Below are 20,933 nucleotides of genomic sequence, written 5' to 3'. Positions count from 1 at the left end.
TTACCATGATGCTTATTGCTGTGTTCACAGGTGTACAGCTGGATGATGGAGCTACTGGTAGCTTTTCTCTCTTAGCAGCTTAAATAACTCCTTCTGGTACCATGATTGGTAAGCTGTGGGAGGCAGACTCTCAGAGTAGATCCATTTGAAACTTTGGAGTCCTGTGTCCAAAGTGAAGATCACCTATAAGGACTCACCTTCCATCTCTGAGAGATAACTAAGAGCAACAACAATAGTCTATATTACTTTGAAAGTCACAGTATTGGGGTTTTTGTTAGTCTATGGCTCTTATAGAGAATATTGTCAGCCCAAATGGCATAATTTCATTATACGTATATAATATAATATATAATTATATATTTTCAATATATATGGACTATATATAAATATATAAATATTGAAATTATGCCAGTTGGGTTGACACTGTATATTCAATATATATTACATATTTAATATGTATTCTGTTACCGCTCATCAAAAAAAACTTCTTTTTGCAATAATGGAGGCTCTTACAGAAAACCATAACTGGCACCAAATCATTCATGAGAGTTTTAAAAATAAAATTTGTCCTGAGGTAGCTTGATTCCAAATATTCTGAGAAACCGCCATGCTGATTTCCAAAGTGGTTGTACAGGTTTGCATTCCCACCAACAGTGGATGAGTGTTCCCTTTACTCCACATCCTCTCCAGCATAAGCTATCATTGATGTTTCTGATCTTAGCCATTCTGATAGGTATAAGATGGTGTCTCAGAGTTTTTTTGATTTGCATTTCCCTGATGGCTAAAGATGTTGAACATTTCCTTAAGTATCTTTTGGCCATTTGAGGTTTTTCTGTTGAGAATTCTCTGTTTAGTTCAGTACCCCATTTTTTAAATTGGGCTACTTAGAATTTTAATGTCTAATTTCTCGAGGTCTTTATATATTTTGTAGATCAGTCCTTTGTCTGATGTAAGGTTGGTGAAAATCTTTTCCCATTCAGTGGGTTGCCTTTTTGTCTTATTGACTGTGTCCTTTGCTTTACAGAAGCTTCTCGGTTTCAGGAGGTTCCATTTATTTATTGTTTCCCTCGTTGTCTGTGCTACTGGGGATATATTTAGGAAGTGGTCTCCTGTGCCCATGCATTGAAGACTATTTCCCACTTTCTCTTCTATCAGGTTCAGTGTGGTGGGATTTATATTGAGGGATTATTTGTAATAGCCAGAAACTGGAAACAAACTAGATGTCCCTCAACCGAAGAACTGATAAAGAAAATGTGACACATTTACACATTAGAGTACTATTTAGTGGGAAAAAAAACCAACTACATCTTGAATTTTGCATGCAAATGGATGGAAGTATCACTATCCTTAGTGAGGTAACCCCGGCCTAAAAAGATGAATATGGTATGTACTCACTCATAAGTGGAAACTTGCTATAAACAAAGGACATTGAGCCTATAGTCCATGATCCCAGGGTTAATCTGAAAACCGCAACAAATGAAGTTATGCAACTAATAGTGGACAAAAGATCTGAGCAAAACAGAGAAGATACACAAACACCAAGGAGCAGACGAGGAATACTCAGTGTCATTAGCCATTGATGGGATGCGAAAGAAAACCGTCCTTAGACACCGGATCACTCACAATGTCAAAGACGGAATTGCTGACGAGGATGTACATAAAGGGACTTGGGGATGCTGATGGGGGTGTAAATAATTAGAGCCACTGTGGAGTACATGTGAAATGCTCCAGAAAATCAAAGGCAGAACCACTGTTTATTGTACTTCTGTGAGCACACTCAGAGAAGGTAAAATTGGCACACATTAGTTGTACACATGTGTGCACATGCACACATTTATGTTTATGTGACTCTATTCATAGCAGTTCAGATATGAAGTCAATTTAGGTTACCATCAGCAAAGGGACAGATAAAATGTAGCATAAACACAAAGAAAACTATTCAACCATAAAGATGAATAAAACTCTTTTTTCAGCGAAACTGTTGGACCTGGAGGGCAGTAAGTAAAAGAAGCCAGACTCTCCTCCCCAACCTGCTATGCGAATAACCATACAAGGTCCTGTGTTCTTCTTCCTGGTTGCTAAAAAGAAGTTCACCTAAAAGCCTAGAGGGCATGGGAAGGGCCCACAAAGAGGGGACCAGTCCATTCTGTGTGCATGTGGGGGACCATCTCTCTAAATCTTAACAACACATTAACATTCTAATGAAACAAACATTATTGGAAAAACATTTTATGTGGGTTTGTTTGTTTTTTTTTTTTTCTACTTGACACAAACTAGAGTTACCTGGAAAGAGGGATCCTCAATTCCACCAGATTGGCCTATAACCGAGTGTGTGACCTCTTAAATATTGATTGATGCGGGAGGGACAAGCTCTGTGTGGTACCACCTCTTGGAAGGGTTCCTAGGTTATGTGTCAATGTGATGGATGAGCACTCTCATCAGAAGGTGAGATAAACATTACTTCTTAAGAATGGATGCAGTGATGATGGCAAGGACAGATGATGATCTTGTCACAGCACACGGACTTCCAATCACCTGGATCCCATTTGTTCCTTTCTAGCCCCGGTTTTCCTCATCTGGGGTGTGCTGCTCATATGCTCTCCAAACCTCATTTCATTTCTTACTATTAAAGGCACTTGTTCTTCTTACATGTCCCCTCACAGCAGTTTCAGTCTTCTCCCTTCCATAGGGCTCATCAGAACGTGGCTGCAAGGGACAAGCTTCCCCACAGGGATGGGGAAAGGACTTTCATATAGATTTTCATTTTCCCTGAAAATCAGAGAACTCTTAAAGGCAGAATATGATTCAGATGTTTAGTTCTCTTCTTCTGAGACTCGGATCTTGGCCTCCCTACTGTGCAATGGCTTCAATTCCCAACTGTAAAAGGAGAGGCTTAATTAAAGTGTTTAGAAGCTTCTCAGTCTAATGTCAGATCCATGCTCACTGTCCTGGAACTGGAGAGATGTAAGAATGATTTTGTTCTCTCAAGGAGCCAACTAGACCTTAGGACAGCACAAGGGACAGATGGATCTTTCTTCATCCTGAACAAGGATACAGTGCTTATTAAAACCAAAACCTGAAGGCTCCTTATATTTAGTGGCCCAGATTTTACATGCAGAAATTCGAGAGGTTGTTCTGATTTTGAGCTTGAGGACCCATGGACGGGACATATGGAGTAAACCCTGGCATTTCAGCGTACTGCTGCTCTCTGCCCCAGCCCAAGGAGCTAAAAAAATAAACAAACGAACAAAGAGAAATGACACAATTAAACAGGTTCTCTTTTCCAGTAACCTGCAGACACTCATGGGACAACATAAGCACCGTGCTGTCCACTGTTAGGGTCTAGGAAAGAACTCTGAGGGTTTGTGTCAGCGCTGCAGGTGCCTGCTGCACACTGTGCATCTGTAGCACAGAAGTAAACAGCAGTGTCTGCAGTCTGGGCAGCAGTGATGGACAGGGAACTGCTCTGGGTAGAGGTGTTAAAGGTCGCTCTTAGTCTTCCACTGTGTTTCTCTCTCTCATTTGAACGCAGTAGGATTAGCATGACAGGGCCTCTGCCTGAGTCCTGTCTGTACCACTGTAGGGTGACTGAATAAGTTTTGTAGCTGCAGTTCATGGTGACATCTTCACCTTCCTGGATGCTCAAAGCACGAGGATTTTCTTCTCCCTGTTGGCTGTTCACCTCTATAGAGAAGCACAGGTCAGAAAACAAAAGTCAGTAATTATGTTTTCAAATTGCGTTTCCGATGAACACTTCTCATTCACATGACCTCTGAACTTAGGTCTCCCCATTTCTATCACTATCAGCCCCAACTTACTGGCCAGTTGAAGCCATAGTGTCATCAAAGACACTTCCAGAAATTTGTTCATTCTTTTCTTATTGATGTCACAGGAAACACTGTACTGTACACTGAAGTGGAGTCTGGTTCGTAAGACAGAAGAGTCAGTTCTGATTGCTGAGTTTATATTTCATCTTTGGTCCTTAGAGTCTCAGGTTTTTGCTTAGCCAGTCAGAGACAGGCTTGGTTCACCACAAACCCCCAACCCAACCCCAACCCTTCTGACAGGGAGGCACTGCCCTCTGGTGGTGGCCACAGCATACTGCTACTAGAACGTGTTCTGGGATGGGATGGAGAGTGTGCAGATTGCATTAATTGCAAGCCTGCTTCATTTGCTCTGTCTTTTTTCCTGCACACAGTGAGAAGACACACAGATTAACTCCAGTAAGAGTTCAGTGGAGAAGAATGGTGAAGCCCAGAATTTACAGAATACTTCTGAAAAGTCTTGCTACGGTTCCTAAGTAAGCACAACTGAAAATGTACTAGTGATGGAAGAGAGATGGTTCACTGGGTAAAGTGTTTGCCATGTAAGTCTGATGCCCTGAGTTTACTTCTCAGAGCCCACAGTGGAGAACACCAGCTATAGGAGGTCGTCCTCTGGGATGAGTATATATACCACCAATGATAAGTAAGAAACACAAAGTAAAATGTATCTGTGAGCTTCGTAGATTTAAAAAAATGTTTTTCCCAATACTTAAAAGAAATTGTGTGTAAATAAAGGGTTTCACTGGTGTGCAAAAGAAATAAACCCCTATTAGACTATGTAGAAATGAGTAAATTAAGTTAAAAATAGGTTAAACTCAAAATACACAACAGGTTCAACAGCTGCATAGTCAGGAACAGCACAGACCATTCCTCAGAGGATCTGCTGGCTCCTGTGTGAACTGCACATTCTACGTGGTTTGTGTGAAGCTGTTCACGAAAGGTTTTATATGCAGCTGCCATTCACAGTCCTGTCGTCTTCCTCCTGGTGAAATTAAAGCCAACCTATTGCAGGATATTTGATCACACTGTGAAACTCTGAGATTGTTAGTGAAGTTAGCCTTGAATCAGGAGACAGAGTCTATGAGTAGCTGACTAAAATTAGCCATAGATATTTAGGAGGACCCGGGGGGATAGCATAGAGAGACACAGGAAGAAACAGGGAGGGGCTTAGAAAGATTCATGGATGCTTATGATTTGGGAAACATGGAGAGAGATAGGGTCAGCTGGTCATTCCTTTACTGATTTCTTGTTTTATCAGGTTTTTATACCCATATTTGACTCCCGAGTTTTTATTGGTAATAGAACAATTTAGATAAACAGTTTACCTGACATCTAACACAGGAATAAATCCAGCATAAATTATTTATGGTACCTTTTATAATGCTGACATTTGCTCATTATGGGCAGAAAATGAACATTGGCAAAGAGTTTGTAGCTATGTTGGGGGAGAAATTAGCAACAAATATCTCAAATGAAAGAAACTTCAGTTTATAAAAAGAGCTAATTGGACTCTATCACATTGTGTGAAAAATACCAATTTCTGGAGCTCCTTCATTCTATACTGATACAATAAACCAGGAAAGGCAGGTTAAAAGTCAGGGAAAGTAATTAAAGTGGCTCAAATCCCTTGTTATTCCAGTTAATAATCAGAAATATATGCTATTCTCATATTTTCAAGGTATTATTAGATTTTCTCAATTCACTCTCAATATAGTGACTGACTCTTAATATGCAGAAAGAGTTGTTTTACAGATTGAAACTGCTAAACTTATTTCAGATATTTCAGAATTAGCTTTGTTATTTACCCAACTACACCAAGTAATCAGAAATAAAAACCATCCCTTGTATATAACACATATCAGATCCCATACAGGTCTACCAGGCCCTCTAGCAAAAGGTAATGATGAAACTGATCAGTTATTGATAGGAAATGTGCTCGAAGCCTCATAACTTCATAAGAAACACCATGTTAACAACAAAGGTTTGAAGAAAGTTTTTTCTATTACCTGACAACAAGCCAAAGAAAGTATAGGAAAATGTTCTACTTATTCTTTGTATACTCAAACCATCATTGCTTGCAAGAAGTAACACAAAAGGTACTCAAAGATATGAAATTTAGCAAATGGATGTTTTCATTTTTCCGAGTTTGGAAAAATAAATATATGCACCATACCTAAGATGCATATTCAGGATTTCAATGGGCAACTGTTTGAGTTCTGAAAAGGCTGATTCTGTAGTCATGCATTTGTTACAAGTTATGGCCATCATGGAGATAGCTATACAAATGAATAATGACAATATTTTATCATATTTCTTTAGGAAAAAGAAGCCTCTTTTGCATATTACAACATAAAGCATATTAAAGATATACCACACAATCCTACATGGCAAGCAATTATAGAAGGATCTAATTGCAATTTAAAAGATATGCTTAATAAACATTAAGGGGTAATAGAGGCCCCAGAGATAGATTGCACAACGCTTTGTTACCTCTGAATTTTTAAATGCTATTGAGAAAGGAAGGAAAGCAATGGAAAGACATTGGATAGTAGAAAAAACTTCTGATTTAAATCAGTCTGTACACTTTAAAGATATATTGACTTCAGAATGGGAACCAGGATATGTGTTATATTGTAACAGGAGAAGAAAAGACACAGATACCATAAAGCTTGATAAATATTAGATTTGAACAAGAGAGACCTCTTGATTAGAAGAGAGCAGGGTTTTGTTTTTGTCTTTCCAGGAGAATAAAATCATCAAACTAAGGGAACTAATGATCACTGGACAAATGAGACATCCGAAGAACCATGAATCATCAAGAGAAAATGTCCAAAGACAAAGAATAAATTGGCCTAATGGTGTAGCACACCTGCAAAAAAATTGAATTTCATAAACCTTCCCAAGTGCTTATTTTTGCTGCTCTATACAAACATAAAGGACAAATGGTCTTTTTGTGGTCAAACTCAAATAAAAATTCAAGTTGAATTTGAAGTTCGAGTGTGGCTCTTTCCTTCTCTAAATTCAAGCATATTTGTTAAAAAAAAGTCCAAATTGTCTCAAGAAAGCTGGAAGCCTGAAGTGTACTACACAAGCTACAGGTAACACAGTAGTTGTGAGAATGCTCTTCCCAGGTAGTTATATCTGCTTTCTACTTTGTTTCTGCAGCTCAGCTTGTCTAAAAATGTCTCTTAGCACTTGTTACTGCTTATAGCTGCTTATGGAGGGAAAAGAATAGTGAATTTAGTCAGTGTGGGGTCTTCCTCTAACATTTGGGTTGCTTACCTTGTGTGCATAAGAAACTTCCTTTGGGTTAGACTGTTTCCATTTAGGACATCCAGTTGTTTTACCTCATCTCTAACATCGTAACTTAAAATATACCAATGTTTTAATTACCTTTTAACAATCTGTGTTTTAATGTGCTTACCTTTAGTATGGGAGGTTTACTTTTTGAGCAAACTGCTATACAACAGGCAAGTTTATTCTAGGTTCCAAGTAGTCTTGTGATTCTCACTAGATCTCTGACCTTTGTGAGTCTAAGCACACCCAGAGCCTGCCCTGATGGGACCATCCTTCCCAGCTGTCAGTTTAGCCAACTGTCAGTAATGCAGACTCAGTACCAGCTATAAAGACAAAGACCGTAGGGGCTACCCAGTGACTACAAGTAATTTCATGAGGTGAATTGCTTAAAATTTATCTTTGACTACCTCATTTGTGGTGGCCCTTCTTTTCTAAGTGTAACGTTCATAAAAAAATTATGTTCTTTGCTAGTACCTGCATGTATGCTGTTATCATCTTTAAGAGAAACCAACAGTTTAAGTCATTATAATGTGAGATTTTGACTGTAGAAATATTTTTTTCATAGATTTTATGATTTTTATTTAAAAATTCAAGACAATCTATTAGAAGCAAAGGTGCTCATAATAACTGTTTCCAGATTTTATAGAAGAGTCCTTTATTTAGAAGTATACTTCTGCTGCTGACCACACACGAAGCAGCCATGGTTGGGGCCTTCTTGTCTGGGTATGCAGGTGTGTTTCTCAGCAGGGCTCCCCCAGAGGGGCTATGCTTAAAGAGCTCCTGTATTTGTTAAGTTTGTGCTGTCACTTTAATCACTGTGAGCCGGTTCCCCTAGAGCACAGAAATAGTTCATTGAATCTTCCACCTGTGAGGCTGAGATGATGAGGCTGATGAACTTGGCTGACTTCTGGAAGATAACAGCGTAGCGGCCACTGCTTTCATTGTGATGAGAAGATGAAATTTGACGAATAAGGAAAATCATTTCACCACTAGGAGTTTGTTTGAACCAATAAAGCTGGTAAAAACTCTTACTTGTCTCATAGGAACAGTCCAAGGTGACCTGTTCCCCTTCCTTCTTGTTTATAGCTCGTTGTTCTTGAGTTGCTTTTTGGGCTGTAGATGACCCTGTGGAAACATTAGAGAACAGAGGTGAAACCATAATGTTTAGAATAAAACATTGAAGGAACTAGATTAACCTAAGCCCCAAAGATACATTCTGCTTGCTTTCATCCAGTCCCTGTCCCCCGCTCAGGTTTGTGTGAAGCACCATTTGCCAGGAGCCGTGCTTCCTGCTTAGTATTATTAGCTGTTTGTGAAACATCTGTACCAGAGAAGGCCAAGACCACCAACACAGAAAGCAGGCTTTGGGGAAGCAAGTGACACATGTCCCTCTGTATGAGTGTGTCTGCTCTGCTCAGCTCAGCATTCACTGACTGAGTATCCAGCAGTGCGCATATGTACTGCCTGAACTCTTACACTGCACCCAACAGGAAGTGGGGGGTTGTATGGTCATAAGCCTCAAGTCTCATGAACAGAGAGAAAAATTGTGGCTTACCACAGACTTTTACTTGCCTCCTTGTCTTTCTTTATAATTAAGAGAAGCAGAACTCAAAAAGAGCATGAGAAAATCTGTCCCTGCTGAGCAGAGACACCGAACAGAAATACTTATTGATTGTTAACATATATTTACTTTTCTCCATTCAGAATCTAATATAATTTTATTTAAAAAAAAACCTCACAAGTATTTATATTTCTCTGTGAAAATATTGTTATTGAAAATGATTTTAGTACTTTCCCCTTTCTAACAGGAAATTCTGTAACTAGCAAAGCTACTTCTAAATCTCAAGATTAAAGGCCACCTCGCAGAATTCCAGAAGTCTTTAGTTTACTTATATTTTGTGAAGTTATAACAGGAGTGAATATTAGTTATCAGGAGTAGGAGAGATGTTTCAGTGTGTAAACTGCTTGCTGTACAACATGAGGTCCTATATTCTAACTTAGTCATTGTGGGGTGCACCTGTAATCCAACACTGGGACACAGATATGGAAGAGTTTGGGGACTCTCTGGTTTGTCAATCTAGTCTGATCAATGTGCTCTAGATCTAACTTGGGCTATATGACTGCTTTCTAGGGACTCCCACCACTTCCCAGCCCCTTTTCCTCCCTTTGAGACTTGCCGAAATCCCAGCCCATTCTCTAGGGACTCAAGTAAAAATCCATGACTCAGAGGTGCTAATCCCTGTCACCTGCCTTATTGAGATCTTCTAGTTGCCTTATACAGCTTTAAGACACAGGACTAGTTCACCCTGACAAAAAAAAATCTTGTCCCAAACTCTTAGACTAAGCTTCTGGAGGCACATGCTAGAAGTGCTTAGCTGAATGCAGCTGATGAGCAGAAGATTTCTGTAACCCTCAACTATCAGACAAACTGAAGAAGTCAACAGCTCCACTCCACTCTGAATTAGCCGCCCCATGAACACTGTAAACACTTCTGCTGAAAGAACGAAAAGAAAAGTTCAACCAACAAACTGATTTCAGATGCACAAATATCAACGCAGAAATAAAAACAACATGAAAACCCCAAATAACATGTCTCCTCCCAGACCATCAAATCCCTTAGTATTTACACTTAGCAAAAGTGACCTGAGAGAAGTTCCAGACAATGAATCCAAAAACACTCAAAGGAGATAAAAGATGAATAAAAGAAGGAGGTAAATCCAAGACATCAAAATAGAGTTTGAATTGCTCAAAAAATACACACTGAAAATGATGTTGGAAATGAGAAAACAAACAAACTTCAATAAGTCACTTAAAACTTTCAATGGAAAGCCTCACCTACACACTGGATCATAAAAACAAAAGGTAGGAGGTGGAAGACAAAGAAAAGAAATTGGATCACTCAATAAAAGTCAATAAAAAAGAATTAAAACTGAACATAAGAGTTTGGGGGCAGCATGAGCTGTGCTCCTGATTCCTATCTGATTGAAGGTAAAATGTGACCAGTCCTGGCTTCCCCACAGAGACACACCAGAAATCCTCACCCACGCCTTTCTTCCTTCTCACCCCCAAACCACTGGGCCTTTATATGAGCCAATGATCTGCTCAGATAAATGACATCAAAACAGGCTTGTGAGGCTGAAGTCTCTGGTGTGTCCTGGAGAGCCAATGGCCCAGCAAAGGCTGATTGTGATGACACAGCGCTGTGGGAATCTAGCAGAAGTCTGGGAAGGAGAAGCATCAGAGTGGAGGAGCCTTTGTGACCAGATGCTCAGTGATGTCACTCATTGCCATGGGAGCATGTTTGATGGAATTCTGAAGTTGTTATAGTTTTCAGGAAAATAAAAGCCCCCTGCAAATGATCTTTCATCGATGAAACTGTGAATATGTGAGCATTGTCCAAACTTAACATTTCATTCTTCAGACTCTGAAAAAAAAGTGAAGACTCTCCTTGACTATAAGCTGAAAATACATCTGGTGAGGGAATTTATGACAAACCACAAACTCCAAAAGTAGACTTTTGCTTGAACACTGCATGAAGACAGCTAAAATGGTGACAACTATGTCATTCTAGATCTACTTGACTTCACAGACCCTCTGGTTTCTTCATAAAATTTCCAACCTCACATCCCTGATCCAGCACAGACTCCTGATGTCATGCCTGGAGCTTCTCAGTTCTCTCTTCTGCGCCCCTGATTATGCCTCTGCTCTCATCCCCACTCCAACCCTGACATGGTATTCTATTTCACTCTTCTACATTTGTGTTCAATGTTTTCTACTCTTTGCAGATAAAAGGATTTACACTTTCCAGTTTTTTTCTTTATTTTTTTAAATTTATTTATTTATTAAAGATTTCTGTCTCTTCCTTGCCACCGTCTCCCATTTCCCTCCCCCTCCCCCGATCAAGTCCCCCTCCCTCATCTGCTCAAAGAGCAATCAGGGTTCCCTGACCTGTGGGAAGTCCAAGGACCGCCCACCTCTATCCAGGTCTAGTAAGGTGAGCATCCAAACTGCCTAGGCTCCCCCAAAGCCACTACGTGCAGTAGGATCAAAAACCCACTGCGATTGTTCTTGAGTTCGCAGTATTCCTCATTGTCCGCTATGTTCAGTGAGTCTGGTTTTATCCCATGCTTTTTCAGACCCAGGCCAGCTGGTCTTGGTGAGTTCCTGATAGAACATCCCCATTGTCTCAGTGTGTGGGTGCACCCCTCGCGGTCCTGAGTTCCTTGCTCGTGCTCTCTCTCCTCCTGCTCCTGATTTGGACCTTGAGATTTCTGTCCAGTGCTCCAATGTGGGTCTCTGTCTCTGTCTCCTTTCATCGCCTGATGAAGGTTAATATTCAGGAGGATGCCTATATGTTTTTCTTTGGGTTCTCCTTCTTATGTAGCTTCTTTAGGATCACTAATTATAGGCTCAATGTCCTTTGTTTATGGCTAGAAACCAAATATGAGTGAGTACATCCCATGTTCCTCTTTTTGGGTCTGGCTTACCTCACTCAGGATAGTGTTTTCTATTTCCATCCATTTGCATGCAAAATTCAAGAAGTCCTTGTTTTTTACTGCTGAGTAGTACTCTAATATGTATATATTCCATACTTTCTTCATCCATTCTTCCATTGAAGGGCATCTAGGTTGTTTCCAGGTTCTGGCTATTACAAACAATGCTGCTATGAACATAGTAGAGCATATACTTTTGTTGTATGATAAGGCCTCTCTTGGGTATATTCCCAAGAGTGGTATTTCTGGGTCCAGGGGTAGGTTGATCCCGAATTTCCTGAGAAACCGCCACACTGCTTTCCAAAGTGGTTGCGCAAGTTTGCATTCCCAGTTTTTATTCAAATTTTCAAACTTGAAAAGAAGATAAAAAGTCAAAAATCACAGAATATACAAACTGATGTTATCTGTCTCTTGCTGCTAAGAGCCAATTAAGGTTTTTCAATTTTTTTTATTTTTGCATTTTAAAAATCTATGCATTGTGGTTGTGGAAGAGAGGCTGTAGACTGTTCACTTTAAATTAAAAGTCCTCCATATTCTTTTGTGTAGTAATAAGGTGCGTTCCCAGCACCCTGGCCGCCTGCTCAGCTAGCTTATGCCCCGAAATAATTACATGGACACTGTATTCTTTTAAACACTGCTTGGCCCATTCTCTTCTATGCTAATTCTCACATATTAATTTAACCCATTTCTAATCATCTGTGTGTAGCACCCCAAGGTGCGCTTACCGGGGAGATTCTAGCCTAGTCCATCCTGGGTCAGAGCTTCAAGGCGTGTGTCTGCCCGGGAGCGGGGCATGGCGTCTCTCTGAGGCGTCTGCTCCCGAGAGAGGAGAGCTGTCGTGACTCTGACCTCACTTCCTCTTCCTCCCAGCGTTCTGTTCTGTTTACTCCTCCCACCTATCCTCTAACCAATAAAATGGGCCAAGGCAGTTTCTTTATTAGCCAATGACCTTCCTCCATCATTTCCCCTTTTTCGGTTTAAGCAAAAAAAAGGCTTTAACTTTAACATAGCAAAATTACATATAACAAAACAGTTATCAAGTAAAAGTTACAATAATCTTTATCATAACTAAGGAAAACTATAACTAACTATTCTTAACTCCATCAAAAGACTCCAGAAAGATATAATATTACCTAAGTAAACAAGAACTAAGAAACTTCAAACTCTAGAAATGACAAAGACATCTCGCTGCCTGGACAGTCACCCAAAGTTCTTTTGTACCGTTGGGGCATCCATCTTCAGCCTTCAGGCCCATGGTATCCAGCAGACATTTCCATAAAGCAGGAAAATTCAAAGTCAGTTCAGTCACTATCTGTTGTGTCCTGCAGAATGTCTCGCAGACTCTTTCATGAATCAGGAACCCCGAAAGATCATCTCACCTTAGGCAAGTTCAGCAGTCCTTTCTCTGCAGGTTCTCTGTGTCCAGTTTATGCAGTAGTCCAGGCAAGAGCAGTTTCTTGCCCAAATGGCTATCAAACTCCATAAGGTGCCTCTTCGATGCCCATCTTCCTCTTGAAGTACATTGGTGCTGCCAGGAGCAGAGTGTCTCATTGTCATGAAAAGTCCTCAGTTATTAAAACATTAAATGTCCTATTCTGTAATCTTTGAAAGACATGAAGAATGTCTATCTAAAATATATCTCTATATATCTAGAAAATCTAATTAACATGACTACAAGCTTTACTATTATCGATGATTATCCATTAACAACCTATATTTCTTAGTATACATTACATTTTAAATGAACTACACAATCACAATACCTTAATCAAGATCAGAAACACATATACATATAACAAAATTGACCTTAAAATCCATATCAAAGCAAATTATTCATACCTATATCATTTCCCCCTTTAAATGTAAAAGAACATTTATAAACAATATTTTGGGAACATGGGCGCAGTTTTTTCTCTCCAAACTGCTTCCTGCTGAATGGGGGCATCGTTAATTAGGTCTTTCATGGTATAACCTGTGTGCTAGTTTCATCTCAGTTGGCAGTTGAGTGAAGCAATTTTTTGAAGATTTTCACAGCAACCCTTCAGGAGGACGTGGTCCATCATACCAAATTGGAATAGAAGAAATGAACAGCGTCTTATCCTCTGTGAAAACAAAATAAGAAACTCCTTTCCAAAGTATCATATCCTTAGATCCAAATTCAAAATATCTATGTTGGATTAGTTCAGCAGTATTTATAAATAAATATCTTTTAGCAGCTGTTGCTCCTTCCTCAGCATTCAAACGATTCAAAGAGAGCATAATAGAGTTTGCCCTGGCAGGACAGCCCAGAAAGCCAGCATTTTTAAACGGTGCAGCTTTTTTCCTGCTACAGCTGAAAACCGAAAAGCATGCGTTCAGCTTTTCGTCAACACCGTTTAAGTGTTTCGTGGCAGGACCTCTTAATGAGCTGCAGGCTTTGCAGCTAAAGCTGAGTCAGGAAGCCTCTCTTAGATGAAAGCGCATGCTTGCCTCTAACAAGCAGAGCAGACCCGAGAACACAGCGAGTCTAGTTGCCATCAAACAAATCGTAGCACTTTACTCCAAATGCTCTATTCAAAAGCTCTGTCTCCCACAGGAGCCAGACAGAGATCGCAATGGCGGCACAGCCCCAGGAAGTCGCGCTTTAAAATGCCACAGCGTTTTTTTCTGCTACTGTTGCCGAATCAGGAAATCTCTCTACAGCACGCCACCAACAAACAGCAAAAATCTGTGTTAAACTCTCGCTCCCTTATTTTTAAGTCTTCTCAGGTTTTTTAAGTGGGTTTAGTCCATCACGTGGGGCGCCAACTGTAGTAATAAGGGCGGTGGCGCTGCGTTCCCAGCACCCTGGCCGCCTGCTCAGCTAGCTTATGCCCCGAAATAATTACACGGACACTGTATTCTTTTAAACACTGCTTGGCCCATTCTCTTCTATGCTAATTCTCACATATTAATTTAACCCATTTCTAATCATCTGTGTGCAGCACCCCAAGGTGCGCTTACCGGGGAGATTCTAGCCTAGTCCATCCTGGGTCGGAGCTTCAAGGCGTGTGTCTGCCCGGGAGCGGGGCATGGCGTCTCTCTGAGGCGTCTGCTCCCGAGAGAGGAGAGCTGTCGAGACTCTGAGCTCACTTCCTCTTCCTCCCAGCGTTCTGTTCTGTTTACTCCTCCCACCTATCCTCTAACCAATAAAATGGGCCAAGGCAGTTCCTTTATTAGCCAATGACCTTCCTCCATCACTTTTGCTTTGGTTTTACACACAGTTTCACTACATTATCCAGGCTAGCATGCAACTCGCAAGCTCAAACAATTCTCTTGCCTTAGACTCTCGGTAGGTGCGGATACCAGAGACTTCAACTATGAGGCATGAACATACACCTTAATTAATAAACACACTTTAATGCAATTTTATTGACATTTTTGTGTCATCATGGAAGTACATTTTGTAAAGTGTTAGGTGATAGGAGGTCCCTCCTCCATTCTGTGTACTGCTGGCGACAAATGTCTGCAGCTGCTTCTATTAATCATAAAACTCTTAGACCTGTGAGATGGCTCAGTAGGCAAAGGCATCTGTGGCTAAGCCTGATGACCCAAGTTCAATCTCTGGCACCCATAATGTGTAAAGAGAGAGATGACTCCAGGAAATTGTCCTCTCTTCAATCTCACGATGTAGTACACACACACACACACACACACACACACACACACACACTTCTTTACACACACAATCTTCTCTCTCACTCACTCCTCTCAATACATATTTCTTTCTCATTTATACTCACACACAAGGACATGCAAAATACATAATTCCTAAAATATAGTTTAAGACAGTCTTTAAAAATTATCACATAACTCTCACATTTAAAAACACAGAAAATGGCATAAGAGACACCTTTGCACGTAACAATAACACTAAACAGATAATAAACTATGCTTTGTCTCCTGAAGATCTCTCCCTCCCCTGAGTCAGGAAAGCAGATACACAGTAGTTACTCCTGTTCCTTCTTCTGTGTTTAAAGATGAAACCAGGGTTGGGAAAGCTTTCAGGCTCATCATTTTGAAATATTATACTTCTTGGAAAATATTAGAAAAATAATACTTTATTTCTGCAATTTACCACAAATAGTTCCATGAAGTATACCTCATTCTCACACAGGCTTTTTCCATTCAACAGGGACTGAGGATGTTACTCCGCCCACTAGTGGTCATCTCTCTGTTGTCCACTTGCTCCTGTGAGAGAAAGAATAAATATCGTTAGGTCCCAGGGTGTTTACTTCCTGCTTAAAGTTTTCCTGCTTATGACTTGGTCTTGTGCCTCTACTCTCTCATTCCTTTAAAGTAATCAAATACGGTGGGGATTGTCCTCCACAACACACAGATTAGGTAAAGGCTTAGGGCTAACCGTGCTGATGCTGGGCTCTCACCTCGTCCTCCTTGAGCTGAAGCTCAGAAGAACTGGGACAGTTTCCTTCCCACAGATAGAACTCCTATCTCACTTCACACTCCAGCTCTTTCAACAGGCTCCAATCTTTCTCAAGTATTTTTGATTGACGATTTTTTGGACATAATAATAACTGCCCCATTTAAGAAATCCTCTCCCTTTGAAGGAGTCATTACACACTTTGGGTGGATATGTATGTTAATAGGCACACAAGAATGATAAAATTAGGTTCATCAAGGGATAAATAATTACATGCACACAAGCATATACATGGACAAATAATGATAAGTAGAACTTGTGGGCACTTATCTAAGGAAACTGAGGTCACTACACGAAGGAGCTACCTGAATATGTATGTTTATTACAGCACCATTCATGGATGCTAAGATGTAGAACCTCCTTGGTACAACCTGTCAACGGATAAGGAAAATACTGTAGATGAAACAACATAGAGATGCTCAGTCACAAAGATGAGTGAAATCGTGACATTTGTAGAGAAATGGATGGAATTAGGGGGATAAGATGTTAAGCAAAATAAATCAAATAGTTCCATGTGTGAAAAAGTAAAAAAAGAAATAAAGGCAATCAGGAAATAGAACTGAGGCAAGTAGGGAAGGAGAGTGAAGCCAGGAGAGAGAGAGAGAAGAAGACAGCAGAGGGAGAAGGCAGTTTGGCTTTGAGGATATAACCATAAATGCAAGCATTGAAAAATCATGGCAAAATCCACTAATTTGTACATTTGATGTGTGCTGATAATTATTATGAGCATATAATTATAAAAAGAATCGATTTAAATTTTTTTCTCTGCTAATCTTATTCTATTCTTTCCCCATTGTTGGAAATTGATCCAAGAATGGAGTTCCATGAAGAGAATTCTGACTGCTTCTGAAAACTCCAAGAAAAAAATACAAGAGTCTTATGACCAAAGTTTCTTCACAAACTTGGAATTGTTTTTGGATATGCTTTTGTGCCCCTGCCAGGGGTAGTGAATAGTGGAGCTTACTTCAGATTATTCATTACAACTGGCTGATGTTATTTATTTATATACGTCTATGTAAAAACATGGTTTTGCCGCATGGAACTTGCCCTTGTGATTATATACAGCTTGAACTTTTTAATGAGAGCTTCAATCATGTGACCTTCTTAATCCCGATTTAACGTAACCTAGCCTAATTTTCAGAGTACAAATTTCTGATGCTCTGAGTAATGTTGGTTATTGCATGAGGCTTTCGTCCACCTCATTTTTAGGGTCTACTCCCCCAGGTTACACTACTTCTAGAGTAGTAAATACTCTATTTCCTCAATTCTATTCTATTTACATCATAAGACAGTTGAGCATATCAAAAGAAATCATTTTATTTTATAGTCAGAGAAGAGAAAGAATCCTCTGAAGCCACAATATTAGCAAAAATAGATGCATTTCATTTCATTGCAAATATTAATAAGATTTATTAAGGATGCACAATGAAGATTATATTCTATTACTAGGTAAGCTCATGAATCAGAACACACACTATGGGTCATCTCTTTGTTTTAGGGAAACTTTAATTTCATGTGTGTCCATATTTTATATTATCTTACATAAAGATATAAAGAAATAAAACTAATGTCAGCTTCATTACAATTTTATAAAATAAAGACCATGTTAATTAAATTTATCTGAGAATCTGCCTGTGAGAAAGAAATTACAAAGTACTGGAATGCTCTGCTCTGCTTTGATCTTCAAATGAGTTAGGGAGGATGGCAAACATCCTTCAATTTGCAGTGGATACAAGGCTACTGCCTTTCAGTAATAAAGCATTTTCAACTATTCTCAACCTCAGTTTGAAAAAACATTTATTATTTTCTTTGTATATAATATCATGGGTAAAACAAAAAGTATGAAAATTTGATTCAGCTTGACATATTGATGACAGTAAGACATAGAAAAAGATTTAAAAGGAAATAGCAGCTCCTGAAGCCAAGATTCTCTATGCTATAAATAACAGTAATTAAAAGAACATAAGGAATGTGCACAAAACTCAGAGGGCTTTTACTGGATATGTGAAGTCATCACAAGTCCAATCAAAGACAAATACAATCACTGTCCAATAGCAAGCAATGGTCCACATTCCCCCAAGTCTCCAAGCATGGGCTGGGGATGTACTCAGTCAATATAGCGTATAAACTTGTTATGGGGCACATACCTGTAATTCCAGCATTTCAAAGATAAAGGCAGGAGAATCAGCGATTCAAGGTTATGTAACAAGACTGAGGTCAGCCCGAGACACAAGAGATCCAATCTCAAAAAACAAACAAACAAAAAACAAGCAAAGAGGTAGACAAATAAATAATAAAATACAAGCAGGTTTTGTAATTACTCTACACATTGATGTTTTTTCCTTTTCAATATTCCAACATTCACTATATCTACCAGCTGTGGGAGATACAACTCATGATGTCAGCTGAATGCCTCAAATCCCCCCACTGCATTACTGCATTCTCCCCTGTACAGATATAGAACCTATGGAAGTTTTTCACTGCCTCAACTGAGGAAAGCACCTGTGATTTTTCTTTGGCATGTCTAAAGTGTAGCACCATAACACTTCTTAAAGAGTCGCTTTGGTAACTGCTCAGTGTCAAATGGACAGGTGGCGTGGACAGCGGAGAAATGCTGGACAGAGATGACTCAGATTGCAAGTGAAATGCAGCAGAATGGAGGGGAATTTGTCATAGTACTCAGAAGAGTGAACAATCAAAAACCAATGAGTTGCTTATCTCTGAATTTTTAATTTAAAGTTATAAGACCACTGTTGAGAGGCCCCAAACCATAGAAAGTTAAGGTATAAAGATTTTCTATGTGTGTGCAACAAGTGTCCAACTGCCTACTCCATGGGCAATTCTTGAGTGACTTTTATGAAAAGCACAATTCCAACCTTCAACTTACACTTAGTACTCAAAAGAAAAATAAAGATACTAACGACATCTGTGTGCCCACACAGATAACAAAGGAAAGGATTTGATACTGCTTTCCGATCCACGCAGAGAAGGTCCTGATTGAGGAGGTGTTTGGACTGGCTTCAAACCATGAGAAGATTTCCTTGTGCAGACAATGCATATTGTGGTTTTAGGCACAGTTTATGTCAGTATAGCTGGAGAGTATGCCAAATGTGGGTGGCAAGCTTAGAAATGTACATTAGAGACATTATTGTGGCCATAGGTTTGAAGGACAGCATGTATCTTCAAAGTGTTCACTTCCAATGTCCTACTTATCAACTCTATGAGCCTGGGGTAAACACATACAATATAGGACTTGCTTTCTAGTTAAGCATAAGAAACATGGGCGATAATAACTTATTTTCAGTAATAATATCTTACTTACTGATGCATACATGAAAGATAAATTTATTTGTCTGATGTAGCACTGCCCCTCTGTGGCCAAATGTGGAGGTCTTCACTCAACAGTTTCCTGAGCTTCCTAAAGGTTTCTGTGCAGAAACCGTGTATTCATGAGTCTGCCTCTGGCACCAGTATTCCTTCCCATGAAAGGATTTTGTCTGTGTTGAGGGCAGCTACAGCACACTTTCCTGTCCTGCACTGAGGTGTGCCTCAGGGGAGTTGGAAGTCTTGCTTAGAATGCTGGTCACCCCTGAGAAGAACAAGTCTTCTGCCATGTGGCATATGTATCTGATGTGAGGCATTTTCACAGCATACAGTTGGCACTGAGGCTCTATCACTGTCTAAGCTTCCCTTCCTCTCATGTTAAACTCAAGTCAGCATAGGCTTGTCACATTAACAAGAACATATTCCTATATAGACTTAAACTGGATAATTGTTTAAGTCCCTTCACAACACTGGATGCAGTCATATTTTTTATAGAAAGTAGAAATAGAAGAAAAATGGCTAGAAATGGAAGGAGTCCTATTTTGTTGACCTTTGACGTAGAGCAACTTCCATGTAGTTATTAATAAGCCACATTAATAACTAAATAAATAATTAATAACTGCTAAAACATTTTGTTCATTTTCAAATTGGGTCCTTCTTTTTCTTTCACTGAGTTAGAGCTTTGTACACAGTCTATCTTAAGTTCTTTAAACAACATACTTCAAGTACTTTCTTCTGGTGGCTTGTTTATCATTGGCTTTCATACAGAGCCCCATACCTCTGCTTAGAAAATTTCAAAACATTCTCTCGATTCTCGTTGTTTCGCTGCCTCTGGGACCGCTTGTTATTCGGCTTGTCTGCCTGAGCGATGGTCTCACTCTTTGACTTGTCCTGGCCGGCCTTGCCGCTGCTGCCAGTGCTGTCGCTGATGTCCTGGTGGGCATCAACCTGGTGGGAAACAACGAGAATCGAGAGAATGCATCTAATAATCACGACCATGATGACATCACCTCAGGAACGCCCAAGGAGAAGAAAGCAAAAACCTCAAAGAAGAAGAAACGCTCCAAGGCCAAAGCAGAGAGGGAAGCCTCTCCCGCAGACCTCCCCATCGACCCCAACGAGCCCACGTACTGTCTGTGCAATCAGGTCTCCTATGGAGAGATGATCGGCTGTGACAACGACGAGTGCCCCATCGAGTGGTTCCACTTCTCCTGCGTGGGACTCAACCATCAGAGGGCAAGTGGTACTGCCCCAAATGTCGGGGGGAAAACGAGAAAACAATGGACAAAGCCCTGGTGAAGTCCAAGAAAGAAAGGGCTTATAACAGGTAGTTTGTGGACATTCACACGTGAGAACAGACCCGCCGGTGTGTTTGTGTTGCTGCCTTTGCAGAAGTCCGAGGACGGTCAGATGAGGGGGTCCTCTCGGGACGGCGGAGACAGCCTGTGTCTTCATGGTGTACCCGTAACCAGACTGGGGCTGCAGATCAGCAGTTTAGAAACTACAAAGAGGTTCCAATTAAACATGGCAGCAAAT

The 20,933-nt window shown here is 40.0% G+C and overlaps 1 pseudogene; it reads left to right on the top strand.

Moving 5' to 3' along the window:
* LOC121434897 overlaps positions 1-20,728 on the top strand; it is a 56,465-nt pseudogene extending 35,737 nt beyond the window's left edge.
* Positions 20,729-20,933: the final 205 nt, after the last annotated feature.

Source organism: Microtus oregoni, unplaced genomic scaffold (assembly GCF_018167655.1).
Source record: "Microtus oregoni isolate MIOR12 unplaced genomic scaffold, Mior012 000045F_ref0000178, whole genome shotgun sequence".
Classification (NCBI taxonomy): Eukaryota; Metazoa; Chordata; class Mammalia; order Rodentia; family Cricetidae; genus Microtus; species Microtus oregoni.
Note: the sequence above shows the minus strand (reverse complement) of the source record. Positions and strands in the feature narration are given on the sequence as shown.